We start from the raw sequence: 14,028 nt of genomic DNA, 5'->3' as shown, positions 1-14,028 counted from the left end.
CGCGTGGCATGCCGTACACACCCCTTATGTGAAAAACGGATGGTCATTATTACGACTTTTTAATGGTGTTGCCCCAGTAAAGTTAGCCATTGGTTTAACCTGTGATATTAACTACACTAAGCGCGCTCTATCAGACTCGACTTGCGCTGTGTGTGTTGCCTTTCAGAAACATTTTATTGCTGTTCAACAGGCTGGTCATAAAACTTGAGCAATCATGCTTACCTTTCGTAGGAATTCTACAGTTAACATAACTTTGCTCAGCAACAGGCTGGCATGCAGTCACACGGATCGTTTTTCTATTCATTATGTAGCTTCCTTTCGTGCTGTCACTATCTATAATTCATTGCAGAAGATGACAATACTGCTCTTACTCCAATTTCCATTGTACTGATTGTTTCCACCCTAGAACATATATAGCTTGACATTACCACATGACCTGTTGTAACTGTTCCAATACATCGGATCTTACACCATGCGCCACTACATTGCTTTTATGAGAGATAAATGAATGAGAGCCCCGATATCCTGTGCCACAATCAGCTTTGCCAAAACAGTCCTTTCATAAGCAATTTTTGACCATGTCTGCTGTGCCCTAACGAATACTTTTGTTATCTTCAGGCGAGCCTTCATCTAACCCTTCTCATCCCGACTACGTTCCCACAGTGTTCCCGTACCGTGCACAACCGAATGCAAATCAAAAGATTTCCAGGTACCAGCATGCTAAAAAACGTACATCAGAGCAAGTACGTGGACCTGAGCAAGATGACCCCGAAGACTACTCAGTTGCCTCTTAATGTGGTAAAAGTGACACCGGCAACGGTATTTGTAGTTTCGAAACTCAGACAGAGCTGACTATGAAAGATGTTTCTAGCTGCCTGTCAGAAAATGCAGCATTGAAAGAACGTCTTCTTTGTTTGGAGCAAGAGTTGTCTGCTGCCAAGAACCAAATTTTGGAGCGCAAGAAGAAACTGGAAACACTGACCATTTCCAAATTGACCAGAGATAAGGTCATGGAGTCAGACAAGATTGTTAAGTTTCACACAGGCCTTGTGTCTGTACACATGTTCAATCATCTGCTGAATATGGTACTATCTATCTGGCAGCCAGCTACAAAAACAATCCTTGATGCAGAGCAGCAGCTCATCCTGGTACTCATGCGACTTCGTCTAGGACACCTTGAGCAAGACCTTGCATGCCGTTTTGGTATCTCACCGTGCTCCGTGAGTGTGATATTCCACTCTTGGTTGGATGTCTTGGCAGCCAATCTCAGAAGGTTCATTGTTTGGCCATCCCGAAAATCAGTGCAAGCCCACCGACCAGCAGCGTTTAAGGACCCGCTGTTTGATTGTGTCAGAGGCGTTATCGACTGCACGAAAATATTCATTCAAAGGCCAACAGCCATGACTTCCCGAAGCCAGACCTATTCCAGTTATAAGCACCATAACACAATTAAGCTACTTGTAGTGATCTCTCCCACAGGTGCCATCACGTTTATTTCGTAAGCTTGGGGTGGACGCACATCGGACAAGGATCTGACACTGAATAGTGGACTATTGGAAAAAGTAGAAGAAGGCGACGTTTTTCTCGTTGACCGAGGCTTTCGCTGAGAAGAAATGTTCGGTGCACTAGAGCAAGACTACTGATGCTATCGATGACAAAGAAACGTGTTCAGCTGCCTGGAGGCGAGGTCACAACATCAAGAAAACTATCAAGTGTGCGAATTCATGTAGGGAGGGCAATACGGAGGCCAAAGGTATTCAGAGTATTTCATACTGCGCTGCCTATAAGCTTTGTCAAGCGACCAGGAGATGCAAATTACGCAACTATAGACAAGATTCTCACCATATGTAGTGGGATCGTCAACCTCCAGCCTCCCATAATCAGCGGTGATCCCCAAGACAATGATGTGCATGAGTGACTGATGACAATGCTGAGTGACCTCTCACTGTGCATCTAAATATTCCCATAAGAAAATGGTCAGTGACTTTAAGTGCGCTGTGTTTCCTTCTCGTGCCGTCTGTGAGCAACACGATTCCTTTCTCATTATATGAACTTCAGTAAACCTGTTTAAGTGTACAAAGTATTACCCCTACCAAGTGGTCAATTAATGAATAAAAAATATATGTCGCCTACAACTGCTTTTGAGTTTACATGTTGGTAACGCATGATAACATGAGTTGTTTCTATATATAAAGTTCGATAATTTACGAAAAGTGCATTTTTCAGGGAAGGGAAAAGTTTCTGTACTGAGCAAATTAACTGGTTTAAAGCAGTAACACATATTCAATGACACATCAAACAACGTTTAAAATATCTGCATTTATTATTACATTACAAACTGATGGAATATAGAAATTACACAGGGAACACATTTCATGAAGACTCACAAACTTCAGGATGCCAGTAATAGGAGCTGAACATTTCACGGGGCTAGCACTCATGCCCCAGGTGATTTGAAGGCACGTACTGCACGTTCAAAATAAATTTCGCCGAGGTAAAATTGGAGTGCATTTGGCGTTAACATTTCATGCATACAATTTTTAAACACAACAGGTATTTACACACTTTATGCACACCCACGATGTTGGTGTGCGCGTGAGTTTCACGCACTTAGGTGGAAAGCTGTACTACAAACTGAACATACAACGATACGACCAGATTTGGCACCACGGCACTTGCATGTCCTCTTAGCACTTTCTATTTGATTGCGAATTCTCTATGACTGCACCTCGGGGAACACATGATTAAAAAAGAAAGTGGTTGCTTTTTGTAGTATAGCTTCCCATAATGTTTCGTCCAAGCAAATAACCTCTATAGTAAAGCATTCCTGCGTAAATACAACAACGTATGCCTTGCGCAGCCCCGAAGCAGCCATTTGGGCCTGAACCTGGACATAATAAGCATGGTTATGCCTTAGCTTTAGGTCTGCCAGCTCAAATAGGCCAGCCTGCTGAAATTTGGGTCGCCTTTGAGCGATGCGGACACTTTATCTCCAGCACAGCTTTTTCGCAGCATGCGCATGATACAAGAGCATCAGGCGAAGCTGCTATAAATGGCAGTTCAGCCATCACATGTAGGCCACATTCACTTAGCATAAATTGACTATGCTTGTCGTGTTCATAGTTCATGAAGGCTATTTTTGCTTCGCTTTCCATCTGTGATCCCCAAAGAATGTTTGCGACACGTGGTGTTTTTACGTATCCCATTATTTCGGCGACACGTCCATCAGCACCACTCTTGCATGCTGCCACTCTATGCAAGATAGACGCCGTTATCCGGCCTTTTCGCTCTTCTACCCATCTTGATGACTTTGATTGTCCACGTGTATTTTCTTGTATCACCGCACATAGGGAAGCACTAAGCTTCATACCTTTGGCCACCTCTAGGTCAATGTTTTTGTAAATATCGCCGAGTGGGAAAGTGGCAGATGCGTCCCGCTGCTGGGTTGGTGGTTCAGGGTAGTGATCAGCTGTCTCGGGAGCTGAATCGGTGGCTTCACTGTCGCTCACTGATGTCAGCAAAAGTGTTGTCGGTGCATTTGACTGCAAAGTTGAATCAATATTTATTAGTGGCAAAACAAATTCCGTCCAGTTTGAAGACACCTGTCAAAATTAGGATGCAATAACTTAGATGCAAAGCAATCAGCTCTGTTCTCGACTCAGTCAATGAAGTAAAGCAGACGTATTGTGTGTGTGCATTGAATAATGCTGACCCCAGTGCTCACCTTCAACTGAGAGCAAAAACTGCGAACTTGCTCGTCTGTCCACAGTGGCACATTCTGCTGGGCCCTGGGTGTTGGCTGGGGTACTGGTGCCCCAACTTTGGGCTTGAAAAAATTAATTTCGTGGACTGGTGCAGCCTGCAAATTTTTTTGTTATCCTTAGTACATTTTAAAAAGATGGAATGATCGGACACAGCGATTAGCTGATGCAAAACTTACTGTGCTATTTTCTGACACTTCAATCCACTTGCATGGAACATCAGTTGGTGGCACCTTGCTCATGCCTAAGTTCACATGGGCCTCAGTGTAAAACAGCAGTGCAGCAACGTGTGTGCAGCATTCTCCAAGTCTGAAAGCAAGATAAGAGAATGGAAATGTAGACCACTATGCTAAAAAGGAAAGTTCGATTTCTGCACATATACAGCTAAAAAGCCTGCTTCTACAAGTAGTGGCCATAGCGCGTTGACTGGTGGTCAGGCCCTCACGGTGACAAGAAATACAGGAGACTGTAACAGATGCTTGAAATGGTAAATGTTAAAACACATACGGTGGCCTAACCGATACGCTCCAGCTATGCATGAAGCAACTGTAATGTGAAACCTCGATTTCTTGTACGATCTTCTGTCAACGACACTGCTGCCTTAAAAAGTTAGAAGTAGAACAAAATGTTAATTTTTGTTTCACTGTGCTTTATGGACATCTTGAAAACAGGCACGGAAAGACGTAGACCAAGACAGGAATTGCACAGGACGACGCACTACTAGCAACTGGCAACGTTTATTAAGAAACAGAAATATATTGAGAAACTAACCGACATAACAAAACTGATCAAGGCTTATGAAGAGGTTGTCAATAAAAAATACCCAAAAAAATAAAACTATCAGGTATTGGGTCCTACCACCACACGTGTCATCCCAGAAACGCCAACTCTGCGTCTTGCAACCTGACCGAAGGATTACTCACGCACATCGACCCCTTCCGGCTGATTTTCATATTTCTGTTTCTTAATAAACGTTGCCAGTTGCTAGTATCGCGTCGTCCTGTGTAATTCTAGTCTTGGTCTACGTCGTTCCGCGCCTGTTTTCAAGATGAATACACACCAACTCGCCCCACTTTCCATCCTGTTATGAACATGCCGTTTACCATAGCATATTAAACTACTATGCAGGTATAACAGCCCTCGTCAGGTGCTGTGCGCCTTAGGTCTTGTGCTCGCGCAGAAATTTACAGAGAAAAACTATAAATTAAGTCAGTCTAGACAGTCGCTAACGAAGTGGAGTATGCGCCCCATCTACATGTTGAAGTTTGTGGCGAAAGAAAATAATCAAAACTTCTTTTCTAGTAGCCTGTTTCAAAAAACTTTCAATCACACAGCTGCATATCTGTCCTTGATACGAAGCCTCAGCAACATGTTCGCAAATAAGCGTTGAACGAGCTTGCCGAAATCCCAAGTTCACATGATTGTGCAAGAAATCGATACTCACCCTGCTAGACACGTGCAGTGGGCAGTAACAACAGTGCCATTGTCCTTTACAATGCACCATGGCTCGTACTGTTTCGTCAGCGTCTAGCTTGCCTTGACTTTTGCAGCAAGAATAACGATGCCGTCGCCACGTTCAACCACTTTGAATGACACGAGCGGCCTGACTTTGCCGCTTACAAACACATTGTAGGCGTCGCTGATTTTGTAGCACTTGAACTGCTCCTTCGTGTAGAAGCACACACCTTCTACCAGGCACATAAATATGTCCGCGGCTGTGACAGGAGCCAGGTTTTTAGCTCCAGTCGAAAAGCTGAACTGCACAACTTCCCCATCCAGCGGATCCGGCAACTCTTGTCCTCACCACTGCAGTTTCTGCTTGTACCTCTCCCGTGCGGCGTCGCCGAGCCCCTTCATGTAGTCGCTAGACATCGCTCTAAACACATCTGAAGGAATGCGCTAGAAATAATACAGCGACAAACTCAAACACACCAGGCTAACACCGCCGCGACGGCCGCGACCATTTAAAAAGTATTACCGGAAGTGCCGCACCGGAAGTCTTCTGGGGCGAGCCGTTCGGCGCACTCATGTTTGTTTACAAACAGCGACACCGCGCATACCGCAACATATCATACTTTGGTTGTCCCTGAAATGGCCCTTCAGGTCGCTTTTAAGGTTAAATATAATGTCACAGGAATTAATTACAACTACTGGCGTTCAATCGTACCTGGTTGCGCAGTCAGGCGACGTTCCCACGTGCAGCGGCTACGCCGTGCGAGCCTTTTGACGAGTCGGCCGTTTTAGCGTGTACACCTCGCAAATCAGACGAAAAGTTCACTTCGCGAACCGCTATTCACAAGCGCGCACACCGCGTTTCACCCTCCAGGGTAAAGTCACGCGCACCACGAAGAGTTCGATGACCTCCGCTTTTCGAGCTACGCAACTTCGCGTAATCTGGCTTGTAATCTCAGGCATTCCCACCTCGATAGGCATTCCCGTCTCGTTAACACTGGGTATTTACGTCGTCTTGTCTAAAGCCTTTGATTCTTTGAGCCATAAAACTCTACTAAGTAAACCGCACTGTCTTGGAATTCGCGGTACCGCTTATGACCTTATTGCTTCCTACTTAAATCACCGGCCCCAATATACATCCATAGGTAAATTTTCATCTGATCGTAGACGCATTAAAACGGGAGTAGCCTGAGGGAGCACACTCGGCCCCCTATTATTTTCATTGTACGTATATGATTTGCACCGCATTGCGACACGTCCTAAAGTTTCCCTCATATGGTATGCGGACGACACTACTCTTTTAATTGCAGGAAAAATGACAGCCGATATCTAAAATATCTGTCAAGAAATGTTACCAACTTTTTTTGAGTGGACCTATAACAATTGTCTTCGAATTAATACCGACAAAACGAAAGCTATACTTTTTAAGCCTAAAAATCAAATGGCAGCACTACCCAAAATAGCGCTCGGCACAGAACCGATTGCTATAGTTGAGAACATGAAAGTTCTAGGAGTACAGTTTTCAAGTAACTTAACTTGGGACATTTATGTCAATCAAATCTACAAAAAATTGTGCAAAATAACTGGGATAATAAATAGAACCCGCCACATATTGCCTGAAGGCATAAAGCTTTTAATCTATAATGCCTTGTTTCTTCCAAACCTAACATATGCCCAGCTAGTTTGGGGCACGACAACAAAAACGAATTTGAATAAGTTGCTCCTATTACGAAAGAAAGCCATCAGAATCGTGGCAAATGCTTCGTTTGCCTCTCACACGAAAGAACTGTTTGATAACTATAAAATCATTAACATTAATCGCTTATATAATTTTAGACTAACGCAAATATATACAAATGCAGTTAAAAACAATAACCCATTTTATGCTGAATTATCCGAATAAGGAAGAAAACCTATTATGTACCACACGCGCTTCACTAATGCCTGGCAAACTCCCACTCCCAAAAACAATTATGGCTTGCAGTCATGGACAGTTAACCTTCCAATCCTTTTAAATAAAATGAATGCTGCAGAAATAGATATATCACGCCTCTCTAAACGAAGCTTACGGGAATTATTTCTTTAATTCTATTTATTATGTTTTACTGTTGCATTTGAATTTGTATACATTACTTCCTGTGTTTATGTGGTGTTGTAATACGCAAACATTTATTGTTCTGTTAAGTGCTTGTGTTGTTCACATGTAATATTTTTCCCTCATGCTTGATCAACGTAAATATACTTATGACGTGTTTTTGACTGTTTCCGCTATCAGATTTCGTGCTTGTTTAAACTTGTAGCGGCCACTTCGTCAACGAGAGCAAGAGCCACCATCATCATCATTGGCCGCTGCCGCCAGCGTCAGCAGCGCGTGGCCACGACACGCACGAATAGCCACGCGCCACAGATAATCATGGCTTCCGCGCTGCTCGGCCGCACTCCACGGGCGCTCTCCGATTCTCGGCCCATGTTGTCGTCCCCACGCAACTCTAAATTAATGTAGGCCCTGCCGCACCGCCTCATCGGCCGCCTAAATAATTGGTGACCCGGACGTCGGCAGCATGGAGCCCCAGTTCGCTTGCCCTCTGCCGCCCTACCCGGCCTTCGAGCGACCCCACCCCCGAGCCTGGTTCGTAAAAATGGAAGCGCACTTCTTCATCCGCGGCATCGACTCACAGACCGAGCGCTACCGCATCACCACCGCCCTGCTTCCGGCCGACCTACGCTGTGAGCCGCTAAAACACTGTGAGTGGCCCTACGACACGCTACAGGCTTACGTGATGGCGCGCCTCGGCTCGAGTCATTCCCACCACCAGGACGCTGCGTCGCCCCCTTCCATGGTGTCCGCGCACGCAATAAGGCACGATGGAACCGGAACGCGCCGTCCAGCTTGCCTCGTGCCTCAATGAATTTTCGACACGAGAGCGAAGCAAAGTTGTACCACCACCCGGCTTCGCTAAGCATCACTCATCCACGTTCGGCCACTCTAATCTGGCTGCGCCCTCGCACTCGACTCCTGGCGATTCCACCATGCCACTCGATAGAACTGCGTTGCCACCTCGCCCACCGTTCTACCCCAAGAACCCCGAGGTGTGGCTTATGCAGATGGAGTGCTTTTTCGACCTGTACCACATCACAGCCCAGGAGGAACGTTACTCTCTGATGTACGAGCTCCTGCCATCAAGCTTAGCCTCCAGCTTGCCGCAGCCTGGAGGCCAGCCCTACGACGAGCTCAGAACCGTCCTCCTGACGCGCTACGGTCGGTACCTAAAACCACCCACGCCAGCCGCCCGGACTTGCACCACCCCGGTCGGGGACGTTGTTCCTAGCACCAGCATGCTGGCGTCGGCGGTACCACCCTGCGATGGCACCACGGCAACTGCGACCACGCTCTACCCCGTGGATGGCAGCCCAGGGGCAACGACAATGAAAGACTGCACCTTACGCCCTAGCAGTCCGTCGCCCAATGTATCTTCACTGCCTCCCCGCAGCACTCAAGCCCCGGGCTGGCTCCTCAAGAAACCGTTCTTACCACCTTTCGTGCAAGCGGCTCCTGTCGACCCAAGGGCAGCTTCGGGAACCGATACAACATTTTCGTCGACACAGCTGGAGACGTCACTCGAAGGCGCTGCACCACGACGCACCACGACCATCTGTGCTGTGGCTGACGCGTCTCTTACGGTTCCCCTGCCGCCGCCGCAAATCACGCACGAGACGCACACGGTTGTACTCGTTCCCACCCTTGAGGAAAGCCCGTCCTCCAACGACCTGACCACCATGGCTGAATGGACGCAGAGTTTGCGAGTCGCAAGTCCCGCACGTCTTGAGAATCAGCCACGAGGTCCATCTCGTGAAAACACACCCTATTCGGTGTCGAAGCGGTCCCCACCAACACTCGTGTGCGCCGTCGTGCGTAAAAGTCGCCGCCGACGCTGCAAGCGCCCACCCCGAAGGTGGCCTGCTGCGCAGGTAAAACAGCAGGAATCTCATGTCGACCGCCTTCTTCGGCTCTGCCAACGCCGGAGGCGCGTGCCCTGGAACCGTCGTGGTTTTCTGGCTCATCACAACCTGCTTTCGACTCCCGCAAGACGGAAACGGCGCAGTCACTGTCGGCGTCACGTAGCGGCTCCGCGTCAAGCATGCGAACCGACGCTGCGTCTGAGGCCATTCCCTCCACTCCAACTTCAACGCCGTCGTGCTGTTTTTACACCGGCACACTCACGATGTGGAACGCTGCACTTCCAGTGCCCACCCTTTCAGACCCGTACCACCATCAGCATTAATTTTCACACCCGCGGCAGCCTGACATCGGTTCAGCCGATTCGTGTTCACGATCGTCCGCTGCTATATTCCCAGCCCAGACCACCGGAGGCTACAATGCCCTCCGAAAGCCCTTAAGCTGACGACGTGGACTGTTCAAGGACCTTTGACCATGAACACACCGTGTACATATACTTATGCAGCCTTCCTCACGACCGTGCTACCCTGTGTATATACCTTACAGCACTAGTTGCTCATGTTCTCGTTTTATTGTGTCGCGCTCCGCGCTAGGGGGGGGGGAGACCTGTAGCGGCCACTTCGTCATCGAGAGCAAGAGCCACCATCATCATCATTGGCCGCTGCCGCCAGCGTCAGCAGCGCGTGGCCCCGACACGCACGAATAGCCACGCGCCACAGAACATCATGGCTTCCGCGCTGCTCGGCCGCACTCCACGGGCGCTCTCCAATTCTCGGCCCATGTTGTCGTCCCCACGCAACTCTAAATAAATGTAGTTCCTGCCGCACCGCCTAATCGGCCGCCTACAAACTATTTCTTTGATTTTTACTGTATAAATGTACACTGATAATTTTCTTGAACTCTAACAGATTCTTGAACTGTAACTGACACCGCATCTTCTTCAAGGGCAATGTGTTGACCCGAGAGACTCGTGCCCCTAGTTGCTGTCCAATGTTGGAACAGCCGTCCCGTCAAGCTGCCTTTCAGTGCAGCTTATTGCGACTGCCCTTCCTTGTGCACTCAAGGAAAATAAAGTTTGAAAATTGTCCGCATTGAATACCACAGCAGATAAAATGACAGAACAGAAACTTGGCTGAGCGAAGCAGCGAAAATAAAATCCGAAACGCGCGCTACGCAGTTCAGGCGGCCGCCATCTTGCATTGCCGCAGCGACACCCAATCAGGAGGGCCGTTTCAACGCGCGCCGATAGAAAGGCCAACCGCGTTTCAGCATCTATATCTGACTTCGTTTGTTCGTCTTCGTTTTTCTGCCGTCTGTGCATCTGTGAATGAAAGAAGATAAAAGAGATGGCCGGGACCAGAAAGAGGATCGCTTAGCCGATCCAATGGTACCAAAATGCCCGCGCACGGTGGAGGCGTTGCGGTATGGTCCCTAGAAATATTGTTGCGGAGATACAGCGCTCCGAAAATTGCTGTTTTTTCGCCCTTTTACGCTGACATTTCGTCACCGCGGCTAGCAAAAGTATTTTTTATGCCACTTTGGGATAGTTCCCGGCGAGAAACCTTCGCAAACGCACAGGATAGAAAACATAGAAACCGTATGTTTCTTTAAAAAAAAACGATGTTTCGGTCATTTTCCCCGAAGTTGAAAGCCGCGGGGATACGGCCCGTTCGTCACATGGCGTTTTGTGATAGGCCGGCTCGTAATAAGCCGTTTGGTTACATAGGATCATTCGTCATAGGGCAGTTTGTCACTTAGGAAAGTTGGTCACAGGTGCACAAAATGAATGTTTACGTGTTGTTTTTTCGACTCGAAAGAGAGAAGCGAGGCACAGGTTTAGTTAGTTTTTTTTTGTACTTTGTGCCGTACATCTCGCAAAGCTCAAAAAAGAATGCAAACCGAAGTGGGCAAGTAAGGGGACATGTTCGGACAACATTATTGTTACGAGTTCAACAACCCAAGACAGAAAAGTGAGACCGGGGCGTAGCCCAGCAAAGTTCTTGGAATACGGGCCAGGCGTCTGGTTCTAAGTGGTCCCGTAAAAGGGAAAGTGGTAGCACCGCCATTCTCGTTCTTGGAAATTTCACATGGGCCATTTCCTGTCACGTATTAGTGGTTTAATACAAGTGGTGCAACTAATTATTTGGTGGACCTTTCTCCAGTAGCCATCTGCGCATGCGCGAGGCGCCAGTCCGCCATTCTTGGCAGTAGCTCTCGGGCAAAATAAACAAAAGGGCACCCCCTCAGCTAGCTGCTTAGGGAGCGGATATGCCTCCTATAAGGCTGCACGTTTTTATATCCTCCTTTCGGACAGTTCGAGTGAGTTCTTATGTGCACACAAAAAAAAACTTTCCCAAGGGAAGGGGTAAATATTACCACGCTGTGAGCACTTGTTTGCCAGTGAGGGAGCAACGAAAATAAAAAAAGGGAAGAAAAGGGAGTGCTACGGCCACTGCAAATTAGTCACACGATCGTGCGCCTGCTACCGTGACACTCATGTGAGAGGCAAGGGGGACGGGTGGGAGTGGTATGGACGCCAGGACAAGGATAATTCGTGCACGGGTTCCCCGAAAGCCAAACATTTTTTGTGGCGTGCCTTACTGTCAGTTTAGGATCGCCGTTGCAGCCGCTAAGAGGACCAGTACTGCGAAAATGTGTGCAAAGTAGTTAGAGTCACGCCTCATCACCACTTACGTGTAAAAAAATCACGAATTTTGTTTTTGCGTTCCTGTGACGAACTTTCCTAAGTGACAAACCGGCCTATGACGAATGATCCTATGTTACCAAACGGCCTATTACGAACCGGCATATGACTAAACGCCATGTGATGAACGGGCCTACACCCAAAGCCGCGTCCCCCCATTAAACTAATCAATCCCAATATTCGGTAATAGCCCATTATTCAAACCCTTTCGAATATTCGAACTGTTTCGAATACATAGTTTTTGACGCAAATATGGATATCAAATATTTAATATTCTAGTAATATTCGAATTTTTCAAATATTCGCACACCCCTAATTTTGTGTTTTCTGTTCTCCCGCTTAATCGTGTGTTTCGTCGCGTTTGCGATGGCATATCTATGGGGAAGTACTGGAGCGAACGTAAGCATAGGCGGACTAGCGTTCCAGCTAACAACGAACCGCCTTGTTTGTTACCTTGCCAGACCTCCTGTTGATGCCACTATACCTGTCGGGGCCGTTGTCGCTTTATTTTTGAGCAGATTTGTGCCTGGATAATGTTTTGTGGTTGATAGCACTCCTTTTCCAAAACGATGGGTATGCTCGACAGAGTCACAGAACAAAATGTCTCTAATGCCAGTTGGTTAGCCTAAGATCAAATCGCCGAATGGCTATACAGCTATAACCGGCATAGCGCACCAAGCATGCACTGCTGCTTTTGTGTTCACCTGTATGTTTGTAACTTACATTACTTACCCCATCATTCTTACCCCTATAAAAAAATCACGCCATATCCACGGAATGAATGATAAGTGGGGCGAAGCTCGAGAGGGGGAGATCAACGGTAACCCTAACTCTCCCGTGAAAGTTCGCCCATTACATCAATACGAAAGACGTAAGACTGTGTGCGTACATTGTACAAATCAACTTTTATTTTCGGAGTCAATGCTCCCAGGCCCAGACCTGGTGAAAGACCCCGCGCCATCGAGGACTACCCCGCACCTCCACCACAATTTGTCACGTAGGATGGAACACAACGGTAAAGAAATAACTTTTATTTAGGGCGAACTTGTGCCCGAACAAGAGGAGAGGAAACGAGCAAAGGTCCTTGCGTCTCGTTCGATCTCCGAGAACGACTGCCTGCGTTCGTGGCGTGATCTCTTGCGTGATCTCCCCCTCGCAGTGCACGTGCGCTCGCGCCTCCGTTGGCGAACACAGACAAGCTCGCGCTCCCGGTGCCGAGTTTGCGCTGCCGGTTGCAGCCGGTTCTTGCGCGTGCAACGCGGCCCACATTGCGACATCTCCGAAAGCATGCGGCGGTCACGTACCACGAGACACAAGGGATGGACGGACCCATGACTTAAGGAGCTTCGCCCCTAAAAGACTATGCATTACAGTCGGCTCAAATAGCTGGTTCTACGATTAAAGCCGCTGCTTACGTTTGGGTCGAATTTTCCCGGCCGCAGCCGATCCCACAGCTGCCTGTAACACGTCCTATATTTAGTGCCAAAAATGACTGGGCTGTCGCAGGGCCATTCTCTTTTTTCATCATTATATAGCTCATTTGAGTGACGTTTCTGTTAAAGCTGGTGTCATTCATGACTTCGTGCAGCGCGAGAAAACGACAGAGGACACAGGGAGGCGATGGACAAAAGCGCTAACTTCCAACTGAGTTTATTGAAAAAAATTCGTGAATTTAAAACGCTGGGATGGGACATTAGCATAACGAAACAAATATAGGAAAGACCATAAAAAGTAGGTCATGAAAAAATTTGCACACAAAATAATTCGCACAACGCTGTAACGTCAAACAAAAGGCAGCACGAGGCATTGACTAAGGTGGCACCCACACCCCACTCAGATAGTCAATCTTCTTACCGGACAAGGCCACGTATGGTGCGGACACGCAACAATCCGCCAAGCGTGCTATTTCGGCCGCCTCAATGATTTCCCTTGTCTTCTGGTTGGCGTGAAGAGCGATGACGGCACAACTGTCAAAGAGGGGCGTAGAACCGCAATCGCCGGAATAAATGCCCAAGTGGCCCTTGACAACCTTATGAACATTGTTGTCATGCTCACGCAGGCGGTCGTTCAGGCACAGACCTGTTTGGCCGACATATACTCTACAGAACTTCAGGGGAATGGGGTACACAACGTTTCCCATGCATGAGAGGAAC

At 47.7% G+C, this 14,028-nt stretch overlaps 1 pseudogene; it reads left to right on the top strand.

Moving 5' to 3' along the window:
* The first annotated feature begins 622 nt into the window (after nt 1–622).
* Nucleotides 623–2,077, top strand: LOC144139510 (uncharacterized; annotated as a pseudogene).
* The last annotated feature ends 11,951 nt before the right edge of the window (nt 2,078–14,028 follow it).

Source organism: Haemaphysalis longicornis, unplaced genomic scaffold, assembly GCF_048455015.1.
Source record: "Haemaphysalis longicornis isolate Haplotype H1 unplaced genomic scaffold, Haemaphysalis longicornis Haplotype H1 scaffold_5, whole genome shotgun sequence".
NCBI classification, from domain to species: Eukaryota; Metazoa; Arthropoda; class Arachnida; order Ixodida; family Ixodidae; genus Haemaphysalis; species Haemaphysalis longicornis.
Note: the sequence above shows the minus strand (reverse complement) of the source record. Positions and strands in the feature narration are given on the sequence as shown.